This window comes from Peromyscus eremicus, chromosome 4 (assembly GCF_949786415.1).
Source record: "Peromyscus eremicus chromosome 4, PerEre_H2_v1, whole genome shotgun sequence".
NCBI lineage: Eukaryota > Metazoa > Chordata > Mammalia > Rodentia > Cricetidae > Peromyscus > Peromyscus eremicus.
The window spans coordinates 121,881,511-121,896,288 of NC_081419.1; the positions used below are offsets into that span (position 1 = coordinate 121,881,511).

At 42.4% G+C, this 14,778-nt stretch overlaps 1 long non-coding RNA gene across 1 annotated transcript; it reads right to left on the reverse strand.

The window, feature by feature from the left end:
* Positions 1 to 1,954: 1,954 nt before the first annotated feature.
* On the reverse strand, positions 1,955 to 7,783 carry LOC131908598 (uncharacterized). Its single transcript, XR_009378635.1, has 3 exons — positions 7,209 to 7,783; positions 3,824 to 3,985; positions 1,955 to 2,259 (listed from the first exon to the last, which is right to left on the reverse strand). It is a non-coding gene; the product is annotated as an uncharacterized LOC131908598 (long non-coding RNA).
* Positions 7,784 to 14,778: the final 6,995 nt, after the last annotated feature.

A 14,778-nucleotide genomic window follows, 5' to 3' on the forward strand; every position in this document is an offset into this window, starting at 1 on the left:
ACACTTGGCTCAACACCTTCCTGCCAGCTCTGGGCCTCAGAAGAATCCTTTGCTGGTGTTTTCAGAACACATTTGGATGCTCTAGTCCGGTTTAGGCTTCAAGACTGCAGCCCACCATGGAAGTCTTCTGCCTTGAACTGTAGTCTTCCTTGTGACTATAGGGATAGCCCAATTATTCCTGTTGTTTGGAATCCAGTTCCTAAGTCACTAGCTTCCTGGAGATTCTTCTATCTGTTCCCTTCAATGTAGGGTGCTCATCAGTCACCCTAGCCTGTCCTCACCAATGGCAGTAAGTCCCTTAGAAATAAATCCAGGCCAGGCCTGGTGGTACTCTATCATTTTCAAGTCTGTGCTATTGGCTGCACTGTTTTTTCTATGTCATGTGAGAATTTTCATTTTCTCATGGACAATAAATGATTTTAGTGTTAATTTTGAAGGCTGTGTTAGAATTTATAACCCTATCTAAATTATTATGAAATCAGGTGTAGTGGCACAGGCCTGTACTCCTAACATTTGAGAGGCTGAGTCAGGAGGAGGGTGGTGAGCTTGAGGCCAGTCCAGGCTGCATATGATGATACTCTGTCTCAAAAAGAAGAGGGTGGGCAGAAAAGGGAGGAGGAAGAGAGAAAAGAGAAGAAAAGGAGAAGATAAAAAGGAAGAAGAGGAGGGGGAGGGGACAGTGGTTATAGCAATGGCCCTCTTGGGCACCAACACTCTCAGCCATATGGAGGTTTTTAAGAGATACCAGGAGGGCCTGCCCAAGAGCTATCAGGTCATTCCTGACAGTACCGGAGGCCACAATGTGTCCTGGGTTTGAAGTTCCCTGCAAAGGTTTTGTGCAGACAATGATGACTCCAGAAACATGCAAATCAAAACCACAGCATGGTACCACTTCACTTCCTCTGTGGTAGCCCGGAGTGGTTTTGAAAGTAAGGTGTTAGCAAGAATGTAGAGAAGTTAGAATGCATGAACCCTGCTAGAGAGAAAGCAAATGGTACCACAGCTATGGAGGGAGCCACTGGGCAATTCTTCAAAGGTTGTAATGAAGGATTGTCACTGTTTCTGCAGTTCTACTGCTGGGCACTGTTCACTGTAGCCGAATGGTGGAAACAACCCAATCACCAACAGATGGATGTAATCATGAAAAGCACACACACACACACACAAAATGAATAGACACAATATGTATTTAACATTCCATTGCCTTAAAAAACATATACTTCATACTAAAATTAGTATTAAAGAATGGTAGGAAAAGCCGGGCAGTGGTGGCCTATGCCTTTAATCCCAGCATTTTGGAGGCAGAGGCAGATGAATCTCTGTGAGTTCGAGGCCAGCAAGTTCCAGGACAGACAGAATTGTTACATAGAGAAACCCTGTCTCGAAAAATTTAAAAAAATAAAAAATAAAGAAAAAATTAAAAAATGGTAGGAAACATGAAGGAATTTCACTTCCCTGGCATTCCTGATAGTGACCCTCAGTCTGCTAGTATATTTCCGTAGTAACAACTTCCTTTTGCCTGGAGACTCTGAATAGGGGAATCTGAAGAGGTTTCCCTATCTCTTGCTTTGTTTAAATTCTTTCCTTCATACACAATTTGAACTAAGCTTGTGTCAGGCTGCTTTTCTCTAAAAGATGATTATTTTCCAAATCCCTAGAAAGACACCTGGGTATCTATTAAGGCATGCTTTCCATTCATTCCGTCTGCTCTTAACCAGAACTGTGTTTAGAACACGACCATGAGCCGGGCGTTGGTGGCGCACGCCTTTAATCCCAGCACTCGGGAGGCAGAGCCAGGCGGATCTCTGTGAGTTCGAGGCCAGCCTGGGCTACCAAGTGAGTTCCAGGAAAAGGCGCAAAGCTACACAGAGAAACCCTGTCTCGAAAAACCAAAAATAAATAAATAAATAAATAAATAAATAAATAAATAAATAAATAGAACACGACCATGGTGTAGGTCAAGTGAAGACAGGCCCTCATGCTAGGCTACCACCTGGAGGAATGGCAGTAGGTACATCTTTGGGAATGACCTGCAAGCACTGAGCTGAAATGTTTTCAACTACTCCCACGTCACTGAGTCTACCTGATGTTTGCCTATGGTCAAACCTAGTTTCCTTGATAGATAAGAAAGTCTTGTTCTGGGAGTCAGTCCCGGGGAGGCCACAGCAGGCGGCAACTGTGTTGTCCGTCCTCCTCTGGTACCTGAGGTCAGGGATTGAAGGTCCACTTCCAGCATGGCTCTGATGGTCGAGTTGATGCCTGCAGATAACATTGTGAAGGTGTGTCTGAGAGAGCCACGGTCTCATCCCATCTCAAAATGGAAGCTGGGGTATACAAGGGGCATCATCAAAGCAGAGCAGACAGGACAGCATAAAAAGAGAAATAGATTATGAGAATGTTGTTTTATTGTTTTGAAGGTTGATTTTTCTGTGGTTATGTGTATGATGTGTGTTTCTGTGTGTGAGCGTGGGCAGGTGAGCACAGGTGCCTGTCAAGGCCAGAAGGAACTGGATGCTTGGAGCTGTAGTTACAGGGGGTTGTGAGCCACCAGTACTGGGTACTGATGATAGTATCTGAGTCCTTTGTAAAAGAAGTAAAGGTTGTTGACCATTGAGCCATCTCTTCAGACCTAGTTTCTTAAAAATACACTTTTAAACAAATTTTTAACTGTTAGTGATCTTTTCAAAACTCTAACGGTGGACAATTTCATGAGATCATATATGTGGAAGCATGGAAATGCCAGTATTCAATTGTTTTAGATTTATAGAAACATTACGTTCAAGTGGTTCAGCCAAATACTTAGCTAACCTAATCTGTAAACTCCTGACAACGTGAGAATTAGGGATTTTGGCAAGAAATGTTTTATATATCTGAAAAAAGACAGAGCAAATTCCAATTTAAAATTAGCTAACCGAGAAAGAGTGAAGATAACAACAGTTACAAGGTTTGAACAAAATTCCTCCCAAAGAAGGTGAGCAAGACCTTGGCTTTGACATGTGCTAACAGTAAGGACAGACAGGTAGACACCAGTCCCGGTGGTCTCCCTTTCAAAGATATCCTGTGACTGAAGCTACACCACAGGACACCCCACATTCAGGGCAGTTATGAAACTGATACAATGGACCCAGGGTTTCACTTGCTGTTGAGTGGATAGCAGGCCTGCTGGACGGGGACAGTGTTCACACAAAGGCTCTTCTGCAGTGGGAACAGGTACAAGACAGATGGCTTGTTAAATATTGCCAGCATGCTCGAGCAGTGCCATGCGGCGGTCGGAGCTGGGATAATGGTCACAAGGGCATTGTGCAGCAGAGCGTCAGCTCAGTTCAGCCGGCTAAAGCTGTTGCTTATCTTTGTTGGTTTTGCAAAGATTAGGGTAGTTTCTCAGCTTTGAATGCACCCCAGCTGCCCAGGAAAGCATTCGTGAAGTCTTGTCTGGATTCTTGATGCTGAGAGGCGCAGTGTGGATGTTGACACATGCACAGACTTGTTTTGCTCCCAGCTGAAGAGACTTTTCAACCCATCAGAACTGGTCTTCATCCACTCATGCAGGCAAAGCACTATTAAAGGGCAGTGGCCTTCTTAGGGAACCTTGCCCTGTGGTCTTCAAACCGCATATGGCATGGATTGATATTTCCTATTAGGACTGATTCATTTGCTGCTCTTGCAGGAAAGGGTAAAGCCCCATCGTAAATTCCATCCGGTGAATCATGGGGAGGCAGTGGCTCAAATTAAGGGTGTTTGCTTTCGGAAGGGGCCCTCAGCCTCTTATCTTTATGTACAGAAGAAAATAGATCTCAGCCGCCCCACAGCCAATGGAACTTACCTGGCCAGTCAGCGGCTGGGGCCCAGTCCCCGCCACCTAGGGCTCCAGCCTGCTCCTCCCTGACATTTGCAGACAAGGGAGATAGGTAGGGAATGCAGTGTCTACTGAGTTGTGACTGCAAACCCAAAGCAAACGGGGAGGTACAGCCGTAGTCTGGGTGTGCTAGAAAAAAGCGGGGATGACTTAGGCAGTATAGACAATTTGGATAGGTCAGGTGTTTGTGTCAACTTTTATAGGTGATGCCCAGCTAACAACCCATCTCACTGTCTTTACCTTAGACAGCCTCCTCTGCCTCAACAAGACCATTTACACATATGCACACACACACACACACACACACACACACACACACACACACACATCCCTTTAGAACTAAGAAAATGATTCATCCTGCTGGACCCGGCCTCGCTCTACTCATCTCTGTGTGGCATTGGGTGTTTGTCTCATAGAGTCCACTCAGTAGTCCTTCCTGGGCAGCTGAGCTCTGAGCATGTTTCCCCCAGAAATTCAAGGCCTTTTCTTTTCCAAAGACCTTTTTGTTGAGTTGGCAAACAGAAGAAACCAGAAGTGGGTGAGACACTGAACTCTGTGTTACACTATTTCTGGAATAGATAAAGGAGAAAAGCAGAGACTGAGAAGTACACCCAACATTTTCTACACCATTTCGAGGAAACTACCACATGCTCCATGCTCTGATTTTGTTACTTTCCTCTTAACTCTCTGGGTGTGCTGACTCCCAAAGGAAAACAGGAAGTTCCCGGATGCAAATGCGCTTTCTACTTAGGTTGGATTTGAGATGGATCTTTTGATGTCTTGCTGGAGTAGAAGGATTCCTGTATTTTCTGTCAGCTTCTTTTCTTTCTTTCTTCCTTCTTTCCTTCCTTCCTTCCTTCCTTCCTTCCTTCCTTTCTCTCTCTCTCTCTCTCTCTCTCTCTCTCTCTCTCTCTCTCTCTCTCTCTCCCTCCCTCCCTCCCTAACTTCCTCTTTTTCTTTCTTTCTTCCTTTGTTTCTTTATTTCTTTTTTTTTTTTTTGAGACAGGGTTTCTCTGTGTAACAGCCCTAGCTGTCCTGGAACTTGCTTTGTAGACCAGGCTGGCCTCAAACTCACAGAGATCCACCTGCCTTTGCCTCCCTAGTGCTGGGATTAAAGGCATGAGCCACCACGGCCTAGCCAGCATAGTCAACTTCTTTTCTTTGGCTTCCTCCACCCACTTTGGTCTAAATTGTGTCAGTGTTCATACCACTTATTTTTAAATATAATGGTATAGCCAGTGCAGTAGCACACATCTGTAAACACAGCCTCAGAAGACCAAGGAGAGAAAATCACCAGTTAAACCAGCTTGAGCTATATAGCATGATAATCTGAAAGACCAAGGCCTAAGGATGCAGCCTGATGGAAGATGGCTTGGAAACCATGCCTGGGGTCCTGGATTTGATGTGCAGAATTGATTTTTTAAAATGTATTGATATATGGAATTTTATCTCGCCTTTGTCTCTTTTCTTTTTTAATTTATATTTATTTAATTTTTGAGGCAGGTTCTCACTCTGTATCTCTGACTGTACTGGAACTTGCTGTGTAGACCAGGTTGGCCTTGAAGTCACAGAGACCCACCTGCGTTTGCTTTCCAAGTGCTGGAATTAAGGGTGTGCCTCCTATGCCTGGCCTCACTCTTTTTTTTTCTTTTTTTCTTTTTCCCTAATGTGTTTAGTAAGCCTTTAGTAATTTGCTTCTTATTGTATCTTAGCCACCATTAATTTACTCAAAATTATTTAAAACTTTAACGGCTGCTTTGGCAACAGATCAAGACGTTCAATAGCTGACAGCTCCCGTCTTGCTCAGTTCTAAGTCTTTTGCAATATATTAAATGTTCCTCCTTGTTCCAATGATTATATAGTGTACATTATGGTGACTTTGAGTCCAAGAGATAGCTGAGGCTTTTTCATCATTGTACTGATTTCTTGTGTGTGTGTGTGTGTGTGTGTGTGTGTGTGTGTGTGTGTGTGTAGGCCAGAAGATAATCTCAAGTGTCTTCCTCACGCACTGTCTATCTTTTTTTGTATTGATTTTCTATTTTGTTTTATTAAGTATATTTATGTATATTAATCCCTTGACACTTTTCAAAGTTCTTTGTTCTATAGGAATTTAAAAAGAAAAACTTGTAAATGGACGCAAGCCCTGGGTTGGTCTGTTAGATCAGTGCCACCTGAACAATGTTACTAGCAACATATTCATTTCTTTCTTTCTTTCTTTTTTTTTTTTTTTTGGTTTTTCGAGACAGGGTTTCTCTGTGTAGCTTTGGAGGCTGTCCTGGACTACCTCTGTAGACCAGGCTGGCCTCAAACTCACAGAGATCTGCCTGGCTCTGCCTCCCAAGTGCTGGATTAAAGGCTTGCGCCACCACCGCCCAGCTCATATTCAGTTTCTTATTTCTAGTGCTAACATTAAAACATATGAAGATATAGATGAAATAAATTAACTTTAGTAATAGATTTAATTTAACACAATATGTCCAATGCAGCACAATCCTACTACTCAATGTAAAAATGTCAGTAAATTAAGAGATGGTGGTGCACACCTTTAATCCCAGCACTCAGGAGGCAGAGACAACCTGTTCTACACAGAGAGTTCCTGGCAAGCCAGAGCTACACAGTGAGACCCTGTCTCAAAAAAAAAAAAAAAAAAAGAAAAGAAAAGAAAAAGAAATCAATGGACATTTACATTCTTTTCTCTTTTTTAATTAAGAAATTTTTCCATTCATTTTACACACCAATCAAAGATTCCCCTCTTCCATCCTCCTGACCCCCCCAACCCACCCTCCATTCCCCCCTACAAGAAGGCAAGGGCCTCCCATGGGGAGGCACATCCAGTAGAGGCAAGTCCAAGCCCTTCCTTCTGCCTCCAGGCTGCATGAGGTGTCCCATCATAGGTAGTGGGCTCCAAAAAGCCCACTCATTACATTCTTTTCTTAAGTATCAGAAATACTCTCAGAGTGTGTCTCATTGTGAGTATAAAGTGTGTCAAGTACATTGGGCCTGTCAGTAGATTTCAACTTAAGTTTTCCAATACCTAAATGAGGTGCTACTCTGTTGATTAGTGTGTGTGTGTGTGTGTGTGTGTGTGTGTGTGTGTGTGTGTGTGTTTGGGTATGTTGTCTGCATGCATGTAGGTATTCCACTTCTGAGCTGGTGCCCACAAAGTCCAGAAGAGCTTGTCTGATCGCTCCAAACTGAGGTTACATACAGTTGTGAGCCACCACATTAGTGCTGGGAACTCAACCTGAGTCCTCTGGAAGAGCAGCCAGTGCTCCTAAATGCTGAGCTATCTCTCTAGCCCCAAGTGTTCATTTTTAATTTAAATTGAAGTCAAGTAAAATGGTTCACTCACTTGTGTTAGCTCTGTTTCAAGGGCTTGGAACACATGATCTGCAGACTTCGGAGCCTGGTTCCTCCGAGATGTCTGGAAAGCACTCAACCTCGATGAGGAAGAAGGAAAGAGACACAGAGCTGTTAACACCAGCCAACCCCTGTGCTGCCTGGATTTCCTTTTTCTCAACTATCTTTCCTGTATTCATTTTTGAGAGTCAATCAACTATCACTTCCTACATGCATCTTACACATTGCAGTTTCAGAGATGACCCACTGTCTCCATTTTCTTCTTTCTTCATCTTGCCAGGAAAAGCTCATCTGGGGGTCGGGGGATGTTGTTTTAAAGTACATTTAAGTATTGGCCATATATACCTAGTGTTACACAATTGTTCTGTGAAATTTGAAAATATCTATTTCAGATACACAGTTGATCCACTAAAAATCAAAACAACAGAAAACTCAGTATTTGAACAGAACTAACCCCCTTTAGGATCTCTATACTAAACTCTAAGATACTTATGCTAAAATACACTAGCAATTTCTGGTTCTTCAACTCTCCAGTTTCTCCAAATAATATCCATGGAAAATGAAGCCATTGTCGGTCATCAGTGCATCTTTGATTCCAGCTCATCAGTGCATCTTTGATTCCAGCAATATTATATTTAAATGTATTTTTATCCAGAAAAATGAAAGCAAGTAGTGTCCTCAGCCACTTTTTCACCTTCACATATTTATTAAGGAAGATATCTTTGGAAGCAATTCTAATTCTATTCTTCTCCTGACTCATTTTTGGTAGGATTATAGCAAAAAAAAATTAAATTTACTTGAAATTTTTGCTTTTGAGCCTGGTATATGGTTTTTCAATATACCAGAAAAACTGAGACAGAAGGATGACTTCAGCTCAAGAATATGAGACCAGCCTAAGGGACATAGAGAATTGCCCCTTAAAATTCAAGGCTTTTAATTTTTTACTATTTAACAAAAAAAGTTGGTCAAAAGTCCAAAAATCCTATAGTAATATCATTGTGTCTTATTTGATTTGATAGTGATATTCATCAAGTTCTAGAAATTAAGCAAGAATCAAAGAGATCTTATTAAACACTCCAATTTTCCCAAACATAACTCAGCAAATGAAGAAAAATCAAGGTACAAGTCATCCTCTAAGATTGGGAAGAATCAATAAAATGAAGCACATACAAAGCTTCATTTTAAAACACGGCACAGACACTCCTATTAAACTAACTCAGTTTCCTTAACTACACTGACTCCCTGGACCATGCTAAGCTTCATGCCTGATAAGGTAACTGTTTTTCCAGAAAACAAACCTCCACAATCACCAACACTACCAAGCGTAAAGCCATGAGTTTATTGACTTCTTAAGCTTCTGGTAACACATAGCCTTCCACAACTCAGTCATGTTGCTCACAATCGAGTAATAAAAAGGGGGATAATGGCTTAACTTAAGGCAGCCAGGCCATTCTCTCCAAGTTCCTAGGAGATACTTTTGTATGTTTGTTTGCAACTCTCAGGAATAAGCACAGGACCTCACACACGCTAGATAAACCCTCTGTCATGGAGCTACAACCTAGCCTTTGGTTTATTGAGAAGGGAGGGGTCTTATACTATGGAGCCCAGGCTGACCTCAAACTTGTGATCATCCTTACCTCCATTTCCCAAGTGCTTGATCTACAGGGGTGCTGTACCATAACCCTGTACCCATGAATTGCTCAATGATCTTATTAATAAAAACAACCTGGAGCCAGATATTGGGGTGAAAGCTGAAAAAATCAGAGAAACAGAACAAGCCAACTAGCAGCTATGAATACCTACAGACCTTGGGGTTGGGGGGTGGGGGTTGAGAGAACAGGAGAGAGTCCTCATGCTGCTTCCTCTCAACTTTGCATTGTTGTTACCAGAGAAGCAGGGCAGCTCACCCAGATGGATGTTCTCTCATGCAAACAGAATAAGGAGCCTGTCTTCCAGAACTCAGACCTACTACAGAAGGCACTATGGGAATCTACACAGTAGGCAGTCTTACAGTTCTGGTTACACGTGACCGAGAGTTAACAGTTTCACGAGTCATTAGTAGGATTTCTATTGCTGGTCTTAAAAGTAACTCACTTAAAGTACTAGAACTCAGGCTGTAACTATAGAGATTTATTTATTGTTTAAAAAAAAAAAGAAAAGAAAAAGAAAAAAAGGAAAGTTTGGAGATAGATGACTCAGAGGTTAAGAGTACCAGATGACCCAGGTTGGAGTTCCAGCACCCACATGGCAGCTCACAACTGTCTGTAACTACATTCCCAGGGTATCCTGTGCCCTCTTCTGACCATCGAAGGCACATGGTGCACAGACACACATGCAGACAAAACATCTATACACATAAAAATAAATAAATACATATTTTTTCAATTTTTAAAAAACAAGGACTACACCCTAATCTGGGAATTGTCTCTTAACCTTCACTGTCCTATGTCCACTCTGAGATGCACCTAAGTGAGAAATACACATTATTTTTTGAAAACCTACTATAAAAGCAGAATGCAAAACAGCTCTTGAATATTTTTACAGTGATTACATATTGATACAAGTTTGGAAATACTAGGGAAGTGAACTACTTCAATCAATGTCATTTTAACTATATTCTTAGAGGCTAGAGATGTAAATCATTTTCATTATCAAATATACTTACTCATTGGTGAAAACAAAGCTATCATTCTCATAGAAGAGCCCAGCTGTGTTCCTCGTGATTCATTGTTGTTTCTTAGAGTCTAAGAAGAGATGTAAATGTAATAGAGCGAACTTGGGTCACGGGCACCACAACAGTTTGGACAGGGAGGATTCTTTCTAATGCTCAGTGACACTGTAGGATGACTCTAGTCCACCGTCATTTATATTTGAAAATTGCTGTTTTTCTTTTTTTTAAGTTAAAAAATCCATGACAAGCCAAGTGTGGTGGCCCACATCTGCAATCTCAGCATTTGGAAGGCTGAGGTAGGAGGATTTCCACAAGTTCAAGGACAGCCTGACCTATACAGTGAGTTCTAAGTCAACAGGGTTATAGAATGAAAGTCTTTTCCCCAAAAGGAAAAAGAAAATTCCTAACACATTGAAATAATAAATGTTTGAAGAGATGAAAGTACAGATTAGACTGATTTAAATTATTATATAATACCCCAGAAGTACATACAAATGTTATGTTCCAATGTAAAACTATCATATATTATTAGTTTAATGAGAGAGAAATTTAAACCAGGATTTTAACAAGAGCCCATATTTCTGAGGTATGTCTTCTGCAAGCAATTTGTAGACACCTAATTGTCACTTGAGTCAAGGGATTTGTACCCATTCATCCATTTATTACCTTTGTAAAATGACTGAGAACATTGGGTACCAGAGGCTGTTGTAGACATTTATCAGTTTTTAGGAACTGTGTGGCTCATCTTCTCACAGGGAAGACACCCAATAGCTAATAAGTGAATTTTAGAGCATGCCCAAAGCCAGTGAGGGCTGTGAAAACGACAAAGCAGGCAGACATGTGGATGGTAGGCTAGCACTGTAGATTTAGTATTTTTATTAACAAAGAGGCACTGGAGCAGATGTGAATACATGGAGTTGTTAATATGGGTGGGTGGTGAGCCCTCTGGATAGACACCTGGTAGATGTGGAACCCTTGAGATTGGGAGAGAGGAGCAGGTAGGGATATTCTTAGTGGGATAGCATGTATCTCAATCTCATGAAATGGGGCTGGAAACACATTCTAAAGCCAAGGAATAGCCAAACCCAGAATTAACTAAAACTGTGGGCTCTTTGAAGACAGAAAGTGGGTAGGTAGTAAGGCTGTCTGAGGAAGATAGTATGAGAGGATAGGATGACAGAGCTATGGAACACACACTTTTCCTTGCTTGGCAGTCATGAGTTCTTGGGTTTGGGGCAGAAGAAGCAGTGTGTGGTCAAGTTTGTGTCTTAGAAGGATAAGCCACATGGTTATATGAAGACTAGATAGAAAGAGGAAAGCAGTGAATAGAAACCTTGGGAAGCTGTTAAAAACCACCTTCAAACCATGCTGTTGAAGGTTTTCACTTAAGAGAATTGAAAGGAAAGAAAGGATTCATGGGAGAGGTTTTTTGTTTGTTTGTTTGTTTGTTGTTTTTGTTTTTTTGTTTTGAGATCTTCATAGAAATTAGTAACTAATTGAAAGGTAAACTTTACAATTTGGAGGATAGAGAATTGAAAACGATCCTTGTAGTTTCTGCCTTGAGAGCTGTGGGCAGTGTTATCATTAGCTGAGGAGGAAGTAGGGAGGGGGAAAACCTGTTTTAAGCACACTGGGTTGAGAAATATCTTAGCTTGACTTCCTCCAGAAGCTCATTTGGGGGGCTGCGGGGAGCATGCTGAGATTTCAATGTGTCCCTCAAAGCTTGTATGTTTTTGGAAACTCAACCGCCAGTGTGGTGGTATTGGGAAGTGGAGCTTGATGGGAAGTTATTTGGGCCCTAGGGACAGAGCTCTCAGTAAAGGATTTTAATGCCATTGTTGCAGAAGCGAGCTCAGTACAGTAGGTGTGGTTTCCAGAAGAAGAATGAGTTTGGCTCTCACTCACTGTTTGCCCCTCCATTGTGTGAGGACACAGCAAGAAGGTCGTCACCAGGTGCCAGCACCTTGATCTAACACCTCTCAGCCTCCAGAAGTGTGAGAAGTGAATGTTCATTTTTAATTCCTCAGCTTCAGGTGTTCCGTTACAGCAGCACAGAACAGAGGGCTCACTTGTGAACAACTTACCTGGAAGGGTACACCATGAGCCAAGGTGAAGGGAAGCAGGATGGGGGAGGGAAGGCACATGTTCTGATATGCACAGAAATTGTTGCTATGCCTTCTGGGATTTAGTTCTGCTGAGCCCCACGGAGGCGTTCATATCTGGTGTTTTTTTGATGAAGAAGACTGGAAAGGCTGCCAGGAGGAAGCTGGCGGAGTGTGCCTTTGAATGGAAAGGCAGTTCTCAGTAGATAAGTGTAAGGTCCCCTAAGGGACCACCTAGATCAGCTTGTGAAGATGCATTACTTGAAAGGTAGTGAGAAGTCTCTAGGGCAGTAACATTTTGGCTCACTTTGCTAGAACCTTTTTAAGATGGTGTTTTTCAAATATCCCGAACAGGAATGACACTATTACACCTCCAGGTGTAATAGTAACTAGTCCATGGATCTGCCTCTCCCTGGAAGGAGCAACTGGATGAAACTGGATTGAGCTTGTGAGTCAACTATTCCTCCTCAATAAAATTCTGTTCTGATGTACAAAACCCCTACCCCTAGAAGGCTAGCGTTGATGCCACATGCCCTTAATCCCAGCACTCAGATCTCCGAGTTCGAGGCCATCCCCATCTACACATGAAATTTCAGACTAGCCAGGACTACATTATGATACCCTGTCTAAAATAATAATAGTAATAAGAAGAAGAAGAATAAATGAATGAATAAATGGAAATTTTATCCCTATCAAGACAGGGTTTCTCTATGTAACAGTCCTGGCTGTCCTAGAACTCATTTTGTAGACCAGACTGGTCTCAAACTCACAGATATCCACTTGCCTCTGCCTCCCAAGTGCTGGGATGTGTGTGCACCACCACTGCTGGGCTAAAACTTTATTTCTTAAAAGCAATCCTGTTTTATAACACAGTGAGACTCCATAATTAAGTCCAGTTTTGTGCAGGGAAAACAAAGCTCTGTCTTGTGTCCCTGTTCTGGGTGTTCTTGAGACTGAGCTGGCTTTTCATTTAGACAAAACCTTATAGAGAAAATACAGAAAACCCTGTCTTTTATAGCAGGACTCATTAGGAAAGAGAGTTCTGAAATGCAACGTTAAGGAGAGGTAAACACTCCTGTCCTTTCCTTTGGGCCACTTCTGTCCAACCTTACCTGTCAGCTGCTGACCTAGAACAGGAAGCTTTCAAAATACTTTCAGCAAACACATTATATTCGTCCTCTGATATCTCAGACAGGGCTAAGTGCTGTCTTCCCAGACCTCTGAGTAGAGTCTTGAAAACGTCTTGCACTGTGGCCTAGGTTCAAATCCCATCTTGTGCATTAGTAGTGTATCCTTGTATGGGTCCTTTGGCCTCTGAAGCTCTCAACTTCTTTATCAGTTCAGGTGATAAGATTCACCTCACCAACTGTAAAGGTAGTGGGGCTGGGGAACAGGAAACCACCACAAACATTCAGAAGCTCTTGACCTGTGGTGAATCCTCTAGAATGCCTTTTGCTCTTATCAGAACTTGAGAGCATTTCTAACTTCCTCACAGCACTGACTGCAAAGTATAGATGATTTGCAGTATGGAAGAGGACATTCCCCTCTCAGTTCCCACATTATGTGGCTCACAGTGACTCGGAAATTCTAGAAGCCCCACTGTATTCTGTGTTCCTGGAAAAGCCCTAGACCCTTCAGAGGCTCTGAGTTCTAGTCCCTTTCGGCCCTCTTCCCAGTGCACCATGGTGAGTGTCTTTACCTCTGGGCCTTAGTCACTGCATCTGGGAAAGGAAAGATTCTCTGGTTGACTCCTCCAGCTCAGAGCATCTATGATCCTGCACTTAAACAGGCTGAATGTCACCCCCGCCACTTTGGTTGACTACAGAACAAAGGTGCCGGAAGCTTCATGAGTCATTATTTTCCTAGTGGTGCCAACCATCCACTCAGAAGTACTCCAGTGTCCTCAGCCCCTGAGGACCTAATCTACCTTACCGATGACCCCTTTATGTTCTTCTGCTGGTGTCCCTGGAGAGAACAAGAGAAATGGGCACCCTGTTGGGATGTCACTTCCTAATTTCAACAAGAGGTCCTTTACACTAACTGAGGAGCTGTTTAACTTTCAACTTAGGGTGAAATTCCAAACCATCAAACAAAGGGAGTGGAGGAGCACAGCATTCCTCCTAACTCCCTACCTGTAGCCTGCAAAGGCCGCTCTGAGGCTGAACACTTGGAAGACTGAAGAAGATGGTCACTGTCTGCAGTAAAACATGGTGTGTTTTAAAAATCAATGTCATTACTTAGGCATAGTGGTCCACTCCTACAATCCCCGGACTAGGAAAGTAGAAGCAGAAAGATCACACATTTGAGATAAACCTAAGGCACACAGTGAGTTCTAACCAGCTGGCTACAGAAGAGACCCTGTATCCGTGAAACCAAACCAGAAATACAAAGTAATAATAACAACAACACAATAAAAAAATGAAGTCGTTTAGTGCTGGGTATTACCTCAGTAGTATAACACTTGTTTAATGTGCCCTGGGTCCAATGCCTGGTGTGACAAATGAAATAAAAATGTTTGAATAAATGTCATTCAGGAGCTAACTACTTGGATACATACTTCCTTTTTGTGTTTTCAGTCACTCTGTCTTCAATTTTAAGTCATTTCCTCCATTCCATTGGCCTGCCTCCATCCTTGCCCCAGGAGAGCATATGTCAGATGAAATGGTCATGGAAGTGAGAGGTGGTGGCTGTGAGTCAGGGACATATGGTGTCCCGGACTGTGTGTTTGCTCTTGTACCTGGAGAGATTAGTCAGCCTGAGGCGCAGCATCAGCCCAGATGCCATCTGGC